Here is a 14187-nt window from a genome sequence, read left to right on the forward strand (position 1 = left end):
TCCGTGCGAGGCTCGATGAGCTTCCTTTCGTAGGAGCTTGCTAGCTCTTCAGCAACTTCTCCAGGCTTCTGTTCCAGGACAGTGACTTCTCCATCAACATTCCAAAGATTTGGCACAAAGTTTGTAGATGTTTCAGTCCATAATCAGTTGGCTCCAAGACAGGGATGACAAACAGGCCTCACAGAGGAGAAACAACATGGTGCACACAAGGTACCAAATGTAACAAGGGGGAGCTTCACCGCATCTTTCTACCTCTTTTATTCCCAAAATACACAATTTTTATTGCTTAAATAAAACCAATGATCTATGCATCTCGACGATGATGAAGTTCTTCATATATTAAAAAAAAAGACTTGCTTACTATCACAGACAGAAATCTGGCTTTCATATAAAAACAGAATATCTAAGTCCCTTTGATGGTGCTGGAAAGGAAGAAATCTTAATTAGTGTGGGTATTAAAGATTAATCTAATGTCTGGCATGCTTCAAATGGTGCAATGACCTCAATTTTCATTTTAGGTGGGAATCAGTAGGCATTAACATTTGTAGCCATCTCCTAATTGGGTACCCTGCTCTAAACCTCTCTTGTTAGGATACTTGCTGTGGGTAGCCGCTAGATGTTCCTCTCCCCAGAGTTTACAATTCATGTCCTATGTTCTACAAAATAAATCCCAAATTGTTTAATCCAGCAGTTGAAGATCTGCACCATAAAATTCTGGTCCAGGTGGTTATTTTAAAAACTTAAAAATAGAATTCCTATATGATCCAGTGACTTCACTTCTGAGTATACACCCCAAATAATTAAAAATAAGATCTTAGATTTGTGCAGTTAGGTTCATAGCAGCATTGTTCACAATAGTCAAACGTTGAAAACAGCCCCAATGTCCATTACCATATGACTGGGTAAACAAACACGTGTAGCCACACAATGACATTCATTTAGCTTTAAAAAGAAGGAAATTCTAATCCATGCTACAATAGAGATGAACTTTGAGGACCTTACATTAAGCGAAATAAGACAGTCACAAAATGACAAATACCGTAGGACTGCATTTGTGTGAAGTACCTAGGATAGAAAACATCAGAAACAGGGGTAGAGTGGTGGTGACCAGAGCGGGGTGGAGATGAGAAATAGGGAGTTACTATATAATGCAAGATGATACGAGTTCTGGTTACTGGTTGTATGACACTGTGAATGTAGTTAGCACTACTACTGTGCACCCAAAATAGTTAAGACAGTAAATTTTAGGTTATGTGTATTTTATCACAATTAAAAAGAAATATTCTGGTTCAACTTTGCAGCTTCATTCTCTAGATATAAAGCCACATTCATGACACCTCCCAAAAGAGATCCTGTGGCTCCCGGATCTGTGATGCCCCCAACCATCACCATCGCCAGGGATCACAAAGCAACCAGGCCATCATTCAGGGCACACGCCCTTCCTGCTCCAAGAGTTGTCCTAGCCCCTCTGGACACCCTCGCCAGGTCTGGTCCACAGTGATGTCACCCAGACAAAGGGTTTCCCCTCTCAAAGCATGTGGGGTTTTCCTCCTTGTTATTGTTGCCTGTGAGATGTCCCCAAAGCATAGCATGCTTTGAAAATTAGCACAGTTCTCCCTCAATTCTGTCACCCCTAAATGTGGTACTGGATCTGGCATCCCACAGTGCAATTTTTTAAATGGACAAGTGGCCTTTGAGTCTTTCCAGATGATAGAACCATGATTGGTTTGTCCAAAAGAGAAATGGACACAGGTTACCCAGGTTTCCATCAGAATGTTCCTCTGGTTTCCAGCAAAAGTTTTTGTCTTCTTCCTATGGGTAGGGGGAGGCTTCTCCTCCTTCTGCCCGCAGTTCACCTTCCACTCTGCAGCCAGAATGAGTTGGTAAGGAGCACCCAGCGTGCCACTCTATTGAAGGCATAGATCAAATCATGTCATTCCTCTGCTGGAAACCTGGCAATAGCTTTCCACTCCCTCAGGGTAAAAGCAAAGGCTATAAATCCCCGTCATCCTCTGTCTCACCTTCCCCCCGGCCTAGCCTCCCACCACTCTCCTGCTGTCCACACTGCTCCAGTCATTCTGGCCTCCACACTGTTCCTGAGAAATGCTGAGCACACTCATTTGTGAAACCACCATATTTCTATCTAGAAATATTATCTGTATGGCCACATTTCACCACTCACTTCCTCAGCTCTTTGCTAACCTGCCTCTTTATCTAACTGTTTCCTATAAAGAAACCAGATCCTCTCCTATGGTTTTGACTATGTTGCTCTAGTATTTCACAGCACTTATAACCACCTGACATATTGTAAGCACATGTGGGTGTCTGTCACCTGTTTCTTTCTATGAAAATGTATCCATTAATTAGGCAGACACAAGATCAGTCTTCACTGATCCTTAGCCTGGCATGACGTAGGTTCCTGATAACTCACTATTGAGTAGATGGCCAGGTGGATGGATGCATGGATTCATGGACAGATGGATGGATGAGTGGATAGATGTATGTACGTACATATGTATGAATAGTGGATGAGTGGATAACTGGATGGATGGACGAGTGGATGGATGAGTGTGGATGGATGAGTGGATGGATGAATGGCCAAGCGGATGGATGGATGAGTGGGTGGATAAATAGATGAATGGGTAAATACCTGAGCTCTTCCCAGACTGCACAGGAAGCCAGGTCCAGCACAAGGGAGATAACTGAAGTTCCATGGTAGGAATCACCAATGTGTAAATATGGAAAATATACAGGTCTTCCTCATCTCAGTCCCCAACTGACTGTAAGGAATTATTTCAACAATCCTTCTGACAACTTTTCCAAGAAAGAGCCCACATTTAGTAACTTTGTGCTCAAGGTCCTGCACAGAATGACCTGAAGTAAACACATGAGAAAGTCTGTTGGTCTATGAATCTCCAAGCCCCTATTTATGTCAATTACTCCTCTGGAAAATGTTCTCCACCATGCGCACTTGTCACAATGCTATTGAGACATCAAAGCTCACCTCCTTCATGAGCCCAGGAAAAGCATAGAGCATATTCCATTTGTCCCCTCTTGGAACTCTTAGATCTCAGAGCACTCTGTCCTTACCCATCTCTCTTATGATTCTATAATCATTCTAATTATTCCCCCTCCTTTCCTCCCTCCCTGTCCCCTTCCCTCTGTGTGTGTAAAAATATGGTAACTGTTGCTTATAATAACTAGTGGGCTTCTTCCATAAGGATTGAATCTTCTCAAATACAGAGGTTTTATTCCCTTGCTTTGTTTTTTTTTTAATGTCTCTGTCCCAAGCTTTGAACTTCCCCATGATAGTGCATTGAATGACTGGGTGAAGCAGTGAAAGATTCCACTCAGGGAAGGAACTCAGAGCTATAGGGGGAATGCAGGAATTAAACTTTAGAAATCCGAGTGTTCTTATTGCATGCTGACATTTCAAAAAATGCTGATGTGATTTTCTGATGCTGCACTCTTTGTCTTGCTTTTGAACATCCTCTGTAAAACAGCCTGTAATTTATTGGATCTTTTCAGAGATTTGTTTTCTCCTTTCATATTCTGCTCCCAGATTTCATTCCAATGTCTTTGACATTAAGCTGAGACCTGGGTCTCTATTTCAAAATTTATTATCTAACATAAACACTCTACCCAATTGTGGGTGCAATTTGTACCCAAGAGATGGAACAATCCCTTTGAGGAATAAATTGGATTCTCTTGTATCTTACTCTTCTATCATCACAAAGCCATAAATTCTCAAAATGCTACCCTGTAATGGAAGTGGAAGGGAAACTGAAGTTCTCTGCCTCAAAGTAATGAAATTACTCCTGAAATCAAATTGGAATTTACATCCTAAATGACATTCCAGCATGTCTTCAATATTTTTATGTGAATATTTCTTTAATATTAAAGTTTGTATGACTCCAGAACCACAGGGTAATTAAGAAGAACTACTAGAGTAGTTCTTTAAGGGGATGGAAAATGACAGTTTGTTTTTGGTACAATGGAAGTAGAGGAGGTGGGGGAATTATCCAGGGTGTAAAAGCAAGTTATATTAATTTTATAGTTTATTTGTTGCTATTTTATTACTGATCTTATTAAGAGCTCAGTGTGCGGTAGGCAACATTTTATTTTTTTGGTACCAGGGATCGAACTCAGGACCTTGTGCTTGCAAGGCAGGTGCCGAGCAACATCTTGCTGTGTGTTCTCCATAGACCATATCATTTCATTCTCACCTGAGCCCATTTTCAAGATGAAAAAGAAAGGCAGAAAGAGGTTAACTTTCTGGGCTTTCTTATAGTTGGCTAAGAGGTGGGACAAGGCTTCCAACCAGGGAATTCCATTGAAAGATTGTGTTTGATAAACATTTTCCCTTTAGGGAGAAAGCTAATTATGCTTTGAGTTTTTGTCATTAATTGGCTGATATACTGATTAAAAAAATTTCAAAGTAGAAAAACAAGAAGAGGGAAATTATGTGGAATCACCCTTTGATCCTAATTCCTTGGGAAACTGCTTCTTTGTCCTTCCTATGTAACAAGCAGACATTTCTTTACATAGTCACACCACTTCATAAGGTATAATTTTCTCACAAGATCATAAAAATAACCCTTTGCACTGGGTTTTCATCTTAAGCATTATATATGGGTATAGTATAGTTTCATAGTGTCTTAAAAGGATGTGTATAGTCTACTGAGCCAATTGCTCTCCTTTACGTTCTTTCAGAATTATTGGTTTTCTTAAACAATGCTGTATTAAATATCCTGATGTTTACAACTTTTTACATAGACCAGACTGGAGACTCAGATAGATTCCAGTAAGCAAAATTAGTAGGACAAAGCATGTTAATATTTAAAAAGTACTTGATGCTTATTGGCAAATATCTTTCCAAAGGGGTTGTAACAATTTCTACTTCCACTAGCAAATGCGTGCTCAGGCCTCCCAGGGAGCATTTTTCCAGGGTGCTTTATGTCAAGATGTACTCTCTTTTCCCAAAGGCTAAGCCCAATATCACCATCCCCTAAAAGTCTAGTTGATCCTTGGCTCTGGTTCATCCTTGCTGCTCCATACTCTACAGAACTGTTGGAAATCTCTGACCCACCCTTTCTGAACAAGCTAGCACTGTGGCCACACCTGTCTCCCTGGGCCACCTGGACCCAAGTGGCAGAGGCATTGCCGTGCTCAGTGTGTACTTATGAAGAAAGGACCATGCATCTACAGATGTATCATGTTTGCATTCTGTTGTCTCTCACAGAAGAAATGACTATTAAGTACTTACTGACTGACCTAATGTGACCCTGAGATTTGGGTTACTTCAGTTCCTACCAGGGTGGAAAGAACTTACTACCTGGGCAAATCATTTTAATCCCTTGGGCCTTATGGCTTGCACATTCGCTGAACACCTACTATGTTCCAGGACCAGTGTTAAGAAGCAGGAAATGGAGATAATCTTGAAGGATGCTCTGAGGAGCTCCCAGTTCTACACTCCTGTCCTCAGTGTGCCACTGGATGAAACTCTTATTAAGGGAGGGACAGAGCCCATGTGGGCACTCAAAGGAGGGGGCTGCCCAGCTCTCCCTGGAACAGCGGGGTCTTCACAAAGCAGCAGTCGTGGAGCTGGCAAGGAAGGACACTCACTGAGGACTTTCAGGAAGTGTGGTTCTCCCAACACCTTGATTTTGGACTTCCGTCTTCCAAAATTACAGGAGAATGCATTTCTGTTGCTTTCAGCCAGAAAGATTTTGGTGATTTGTTCCAGAAGCCTTAGGAAACAAACGTAATACTCAGTACTGGCTCCTTACCCTGCCTCTCCTCTTCTCCACTGTCTCCTCTTAGAGGTCAAGGTCTAGGCTATGGACTGGGCTGCATTTTCTTGGATGCTGGTTCCTGTGTTTGCAAAGGTGAGCACAGATGTGTGGTTCGCTGTCCTCCCTTCCTGGCAGTCAGTGTCAAAGCCACCTTCTCCCTGTTCCGTCCTCTCCATTACTGCAGCTGTGTCCAGGACATGGCCTGCCCCAGTGGGATGAGGTGTGTGCCTGCTCAGCACGTGGCAAGGCCAGGCTTTCTCACTGCCTGCACTGGGCACCCTTCTGGCACTTCTGGGTGGGATAGACACACCTGCCTGTGGTCTGAAGGTGCTCATCCCAACTCTCTGGAGGGTTGGGGCTCCACATCATCCAGCTCTGATCCTAGACAAGTCTGTATGAGGTTTGGGACTAAAAACGAAGCATTTTCTGTAGAGTTGTGTTCCTCCAGGAAGCAACAAGGCTGCTCGGCTGTGGTTTGGGGCAGAATTTGGGATAATATTCCCCCAATGCAGTCATTCTCCACCACAGGCCATGCTGACCTCCAGGACATACTTGAAAATGCCAGGAGACAGTTTTGATTCTCACAACTTGAGGGTGAGCATGAGAAAAGCGTCAGGCATTTAGGATGGCCCTGCACCTCCAACAAAGAAATATCCAAATGTCAGGAGTGCTGAGGCTGGGAAATCCTGAATCTCATTTGAGTTCAGACAAGTGAGAAAAGGTTAACCAGGCGGCGAGGGTATGTTAGAAGACGTCTCACAGGGAGATCATCACGGAAGACAGCAGGAGCCTGGAGGAAAGCAGGGAGCCCGGGTGAGTGCACTCCCTAGGCCTGGGCTAAGTCAGAAGAGGAGGTTGAAGAGGCTGGACCATGGAAATGGGCAGGAGGCAGGCTGGCGCCCAAGGTTCCCACATGGAATAACGTGCCATCGTGGCAGAGGCTCATGTTTACTGAGCACTTCCCAAGTACCGAGTTTGAATGCGTAACACACATTATTCCAGTTTGTTTTTTCAGTTTTCCAGTAAAGTAGAGTATTGGCTTACCACAGACTTTGCGGCTTAAAACAATAACATTTGTTGTCTTACGGTTCTGGAGGGCAGAGTCTGATGTGGAATGTCAAGGTGTCAGCACTGCTGGGTTCCTTCTGGGGAACCCTAGGGAGAATATGTTTCCTTCCTTTTTCTAGGTTCTAGATGCATCTGCATGTTGTGGCCCTTGGCCTCTTCCTGCATGGTCAACCAGCAATAGTCGAGGGTTGAGTTCTTCTCATCTTGCGTCACTTTATCCTCCTCTTTTGCTTCTTTTTCACGTTTGAAAACCTTTGTGATCACATTGGTGCTATGCTTTGGTGTGGTTTGAGTGTGTTCCCCAAGGGGTCGTGTGTTGGAAGTCTGGTTTCCAGCACTGCAATGTGAAGAGTACTGGGCCCTTTAATAGACGGAGCCTAGTGGGAGGTTGTTAGGTCACTGGGGCCCTTGGAAAGGATTAACATGGCTCTCACCGCCCGCCCCCCGCAGCCCTGTTTCCTGTTTCCCTATGTGATCACATCCTGCCCCCCACTGCCACTGTGATGCCATCAATTATGAGATCCTCACCAGAGCCAGCTCTATGCAGGTTAGGCTTTCAACCTCCAGAACCACGAGCTAAGAAAACCTCTTTTCTTTACTGAGTATCCAGCCTCAGGCAATGGGAAATGAACTAACACAATCAGATCTACTTAGATAATCCAGGAGAATCTGCCCATCTCAGGGTAGCAGATGAACACTTTTAATTTTATCTGTGCCTTCATTTTCTTTTGCCACTCAGGAACATATTTGTAAGTTCTGGGTATTAAGATGTGGACATCTCAGGGAGGTATTTTTCTGCCCACCACAGGTGTTTTTAGCTACAGAAAATAAACCAGAGCCTCGGAGAGATTAGATGATATGACTGAGCCCAGACTGAGGGAGCCAGGCTGTTATTAGCCAGATCCTGGCTTTCACCACTGAGCTTTCACAAGACAAATGAGCTGCAATTAAAGAGCACTTTCCATGGAGCCTACATCCTCTTACTTACTACCCGCTACTCTGTGCCAGGTGATGGTTCCCCCTTGGTAACAGAGCAGAAGCATCAACTCCAGAGCTGTAACAGGCTGACCCAGGGCCTCTGGGCTGACACACGATGAGAGCACTCCCAGCCCTGTGTTCACAGTGACTGTGGCCAGGCCAGGCCCTGCCCGCACACAGGGCTGCCCAGCCCCTTCCTGCCCTTGGTTATGGAGTCTGGGTTTTTCCTCTTCAAAATCTCATTCCCTGTGTCTCATCACCTTGAGGACTGGATCAGAGATTTTGATTTGTTTGTGAACTCCATGGCTCACCAGAAGGGATGCAAACTGGACAGTCCAGAGAGAGCAGGATACTGCCCCAGACTCAACTAAAGCCAGTAAGGCTGTGGGTTAGGAAAATCTGGACTCTTCCATTCTTGGACTTGCACTGTGATTCCTGAGTGAAAAGCCTTTTCCTACATGGATGTGGGACTGGGAGCCTGACCTTATTGTGCTACTTGGTGTCATCCCTGTCCCTGTGACTTGGACACACTTGACTTCCCACTAAGTGCTAATGGCAAATGGGGACCACAACCCAGACACATTCTGTGATCACTTTTCTGGGAAAGGCAACAGGCAATTTTGCCAGTTTATCAAAAGTCAAGATAGTTTATCTTTGTAGGACTTAGAAGAACAACTACAAGGCAATGGTCCATATACAAAAATAACAGCCTCTACCCACACACGGTCAGTCCACACTACCCTGCAGAATATAACAGTCTGCCTGGCAAAGCCAAGAGCTTCGAGAATAGAGGAAGTTGAATGGCACAACTTAGAATATTATATTTTACTTGCAGACATAAGCAAAAATAGTTTCACCGTTCTACAAGAGCTGATCATGTAATTTTTCCTTTTCAAAAGCTTAAGTAGTGGAGAGATTCTAGGTGCAAGTACTGTTGGAGAACTTGACCATTCCCATGGGCCTCAGGCATTTTCAGACCATGATTTAATGCAGACAACTCCACTGGTGAAAAGTTTTACCAAAAGTATTGTTTAAACCAACTTTGATTACTAATAACTGCTCTGTTTGTAACAGTGAACAAATGATTACCTCATATTTATGGGACTCTGGGTTGGATTTTTTTTGGGGGTACTGGGGATCGAACTCAGGACCTTGTGCTTTTGAGGCAGGTGGCAGAACCACTGAGCTAAATCCCCGGCCCACCTTGGGGAAATTTTTAACACCAAACAAGACTTCAGGGGAATTTCATGCTTGTGACATGGGCTCCACCACAAACTTTCCAGAGCAAGCTCCCCAGCTATCAAGGAATATTGGGGCAGAAGAGTCACATGATGTGGATATTGACTTTGTGAATGTGAACCTGGTTTTTAAGCACAAGGCCTGGTTAAAAAATATGGTGTGTTTGAGTGAAAAAAAAAATTGCAGCAAATGACACATTGCCATTAACCCCCCTGAAAATTCTTCCACCCACTGAATGCATTTATCCCATTATTCCTTCCATTTTCTGAAGCACTGCTAGAAGTCCTCTTTCATGAATGTCCTCATAGTCGCCTCAATGTCCTGAATCAATTCAAACCATTTATGGCAATTTCTGTCAAATAAGAGCATTAAAGGAACCGCATCTACCTTCTTTTTCTGTTATTTTTTTTTGGCACCACGGATTGAACTCAGGACCTTGCACTTGCAAGGCAGGCAGTGGCACCTCTGAGCTGAATCCCCGGCCTCTCTCGTCCATCTTCTTTACCAAATGTGTCACAGTGCAATTTCCAGTTCTTTCCCAAAGACATGATGGCCATGAAAGCTATTCTGAGGGGGATTAATAGCAATATATCTTTTACTGGAATGAATTTTTTAAAATGTTAAACACGGGCCGGGGATTTAGCTCAGTGGCATCACATTTGCCTTGCAAGTGCAAAGCCCTGAGTTTGATCCCAGGCTTAAAAAGCGTTAAACATTTGCAATATTTTTAACCATAACCTCATAATTTTGAGAAAAATAGGCCCTTCTTTTCTTCATTACTGTATTTCTTCACTGACTCAACCAGTAGTTAGGAAGCTATGACCCATGAGCCAGGCACTCACTGTGTTACGTCTTGAAGATGTGGAGATGAAAGAGATAGGAAATGTGCCTGTCTTTGAGGACTTACAGACAGGCAGGTATGTTCTGGGCTGCCTAAAAATGAGGACTAATAGCAAGGAATCAGTGACATTGGGGTCGCCTGTCAGGCAGGAGGGACAAAAGGTGTACCACGAGGGACAGGAAGTGGGGCACACAGCTGGAACCAAGCTCAGATAAAGTAGGGTCAGGAACACCCTCAAAAGAAGTAGGGCTCTTCTGTCTGACATGGAGCTGTCTGTGGATTAGCTGGATGGAGGCGACGGTGGACAGGACATAACTATAATTTGCCTTTTGGCCCTGGGAAAGCAGTGGGTGTAGAGAGAGCCCTTGACTGCAAGGCAGATTCCATTTCTGAGCTCTGATTCCAGGGCTCACTGGCAGTAACTTTAGGTTCAAAGGTGAACCCCAGAAATGGTGCTGCCTCACCTACACCAGGGGAGCAGTGCCTTCCTTGGGGGTGAGTGTGAGGACGCCGCAGGCTGGCTCCACGTGTGCTTAGCTGGATGTGAACACATCTGGGCACACTCGACCCTACAGGCCCTTCACAAACAGCTCCTTGCAACTGGAATGAGGAGGGAGCTGTGCGGTTCAGTGGCTCAGACTCTGAGATCTGGGTCTGAAAGGCCCAGCTTGGAGCGCAGTTCCATGACCTGCCAGCTGTGTCCTGGGGCAAATCCCCCAGTGTCTACCAAGTGGGGGTCATTACAGTACCCAGCTCATTTTATTGTAGCGAGGGTTAATGAGACGATTCTGTGTGTGTGCATGGGTGTATATTATGTGTATCTATGAAATATATTTATATATGCTATATATATGTGCATGCACATATATATGCCCTCATGTGCATATATATACACACATGCATATATTTAAATTTATATCTACACATGTATATATTTTACAGTAGTGTAGACACCCAGGAGTGTAATAAACAGGAACAAACCACACTCATTGGAGGAAAGATAGCTTATTTAATAAATGGTGTTGGAAAAACTGGATTTCAATCTGCCAAAGATTAAAACTAGACCCATATCTATCACAATGCACTAAACTAAGATTGAAGTGGATTAAAGACCTAAATATTAAAACAGAAACACTAAACTTGCTAGAAGACAAGTTAAGTAGAACTCTCAAAGACATTGGCATAGGAAAGGGCTTTATGAACAAATCCTTAGTAGCATGGGAACTAGCACAAAGAATCAACAACTGGGATCTCATCTTATTAAAAAGCTTCTGCACTGCAAGAGAAACCACCAACAGAGCTAAGAGACAACCTACAATGTGGGACAGAAATTTTAGCAGCTGTACCTTAGACAAAGGACTACCATCTAGAATATATAAAGAACTGAAAAAAAATCAGACCCCCCCCCCAAATTCAAAGATCCAATTAAAAAATGGGCATCTGAAATGAACAGACATTTCTCAGACAAAGAAGTAAAAGCAACAAATAAACATATGAAAAAATGTTCAACATCACTGGTCAGTCAAGAGATGGAGATGAAAACCACACTGAGATTCCACCTCACTCCAGAAAGAATGGCTGCTATCAAGAAATCAACAAATAATAAATGCTGGTGGGGGTGTGGAGAGAAAGGAACCCTTCTCCATTGTTGATGGGAGTGCAGACTGGTGCAACCACTGTGGATATCAGTATGGAGATACCTCAAAAGAACTAGGGCTAGAGGTCCCATTTGACCCAGCTATTCCCCTGCTGGGTATCTTCCCAAAAGAATTAAAAGAATCATACCACAGTGATATATGTGCACCCATGTTTATAGTGGCACAGTTTGTGATAGCTACAACTTGGAAACAGCCCAAGTGCCCATCAACTAGATAAGGAAGATGTGGGTTTTTGTTTTTTTACAAAATGGAGTACTACTCAGCTATAAAGAACAAGAAACTAGAGACATTTATAGCTAAATGGATGCATATTGAGGCCATACTCTTAAGTGAAATAAATAGAACACACATGTGTAAATACTGAATAGTTTCTCTAGTGTGAGAAACTGAAAGTGTAAATAAAGATTAAAATGATTAAAACAAACAATTGATAAGTTGAAATAGGAAGAAAAGTTCCAAAGGGTTAGGGGAAATGGGAAGGGAAGGGGAAAGGAAAAATTATGACAAAAGGAAAAAATGGAAACAAAGTCTATGTAAATAGGGAAGGGTGGAGGGGGTGAAGGGAGGACAGGGAATGGGGAAAAATAAGAACCAAGATACATCATGTACAGGTACAAGCACCCAATGATAAATGTAAATGTATTGTATACCTAAAACATCCCAATAAAAGAATTTAAAAAAATTTATACATGCAAATATTCAGGACCAAATGTTCTGTAAGTTTTGCTATAGCACAGTGACAATTCCTACCACTTTCTAACTATTCATCCTTCTCTAGCAATCATTCATCCATCCATCCATCCTTTTCTGATTATAAATTTGACATTTATCCCTCATTTCTGCATGATAGACTTAACCCCTTCTCACATTTTAGTTTCAGGCTGTCTCTGTTATGGAAGCTGAGAATCTGGCAGGCTTGCGTCTCCACAGTCCCGGAGACACATCTCTCTGTGCCCCTCCTCTGTTCTCTGGAGATGACTCCTGTATCTGGATCAGGAGATCCACTTTGGGGGAATTCTGATGAGGTGTTATATGCAGAGATGACCCATACGTGAACTGCATGGCACACGATGTCTTATACAACACTCTCACTCCCTAGAATTAATAATGTCCTAATTTTTGTTGTTGAGGTTTTATGAAGGAATTCCTCATTTTAATTCAACTTCAGATCCTTTGCCAACTAAATGAATCTCCGTTGACAGCAGCCAGATCCACCAAGAGTCCCAGCACCTCATCCTTCCTGGCGAGGTTCTCCGGGGTCTCCCCAGCCACTCCAGTCCATGCTGTAGACACCAGACCCCTTCTGCACCACCCCAGGGACCTCCTGCCTCTCTTCTTGGCCAGAGTTCCAGCTTTCCCCATCTTCTTCTGCCTCCTCCTTGACTGACTCCATTTTAGAGTCTACCTGCCTTTCTTGCACTCAAGAGAATGTGTACAGAAGGCATGGTTTTTGAGACCTGTAGCTCATGGGAATGTGCATTTCCAGCATTTGAGCAATCCAAACTACTCCAATCCTTCCGGCTTTATGGTCAGTGGCTCCTCCCTGGAAGCTTATGGAAGTTTATTTGATGTGCTTCTCTTTCTAGCCATGGCTCTGAGCCCATGAAAGGGTCTTTCAATCAGGATCATTCTGTATTTCAGGTTGGGGAGGTTTTCTTGAATTATTTCATTAGTGATTTCTTCCTCTGTGTCTTCTCTTCTGCTGTTGTTAAAATTTTTGCACTGTGACCCTAATTTCCTTGTCTTTTCTCTCACACTTGTTCTTATCTTTTTATTGTGCTTTGTGGAAGAGTACAGAAACTTTATCTTCCAACATACCTTTTGAGCTTTTCATTTATGCTTTTACTCTTTTAATTTATAAGAGCTCTGTTTGTTTTCTAAATTGAAGAAAGTACCTTTCTTATTTTACATTTGCAAAAATCTTCTCTTATCCCTCTGAAAATGCTGATCTTAGTTATTTTAATGTTTTCTGAACCACTGTTTATTTCTAGCTCTCTTTTTTCCCGTTTGCTTGGACCTTACTCCCTGGATGTCTGACGGTCCTTGGTTTTACCCACCTAGCTGGGATGGGTACTGAACGTGGGGCTTGTGCACTCTGAGGTACACACTAAGCTGTCATGGGAACCCCTGGCACCACAATCCCTTGCTCATGGCTCCATCTCATTCCCATGGAAAGAGCTTGTATTTTTCCTGGAGGATACAGGCTCACGGGCACTGTTCTCTGACCCTAGTCGGAACAGGGCAGTGTTATCGCAGCAGCTGATATACATAGATTTAGACAGCTTTGCTGCTTAGATGCCCAGCCGGGGATGCTGACCTTCAGCCCGGAAGCTCTATGACTCTCCCTGGGGACCAACCTTCAGTCTTCTTCCTGGGCATGGAGGGGCAGCCAGAGACAGTGGTGATGCTGAGCAGAGAAAGAAGCCTGGGCTTTCGGGACTTCTTGGAGGTTTTCAACAATTCCCCTTACCATAGCCCGGTTTTCCAAATCTGTGAGCCTTTGAGGTTTCTTTAGCGTCAACCAATCTTGACTCCCCCAAAGACAATTGAAAATTCGGTTTCTGATGCCCTGAGCCATTCATGACTGCATCTTCTTTCCATCTCCTAA

At 43.5% G+C, this 14187-nt stretch overlaps 1 protein-coding gene across 17 annotated transcripts in view; it reads right to left on the bottom strand.

Annotated features, from left to right (window-relative positions):
• Positions 1-14187, bottom strand: part of Stk32b (serine/threonine kinase 32B) — a 332979-nt gene that overhangs the window by 130171 nt on the left and 188621 nt on the right. The window lies entirely within an intron of this gene.

This window comes from Heterocephalus glaber, unplaced genomic scaffold, assembly GCF_053883595.1.
Source record: "Heterocephalus glaber isolate CG9 unplaced genomic scaffold, H.glaber_assembly_v1.0 deba00001509, whole genome shotgun sequence".
Lineage (NCBI taxonomy): Eukaryota > Metazoa > Chordata > Mammalia > Rodentia > Bathyergidae > Heterocephalus > Heterocephalus glaber.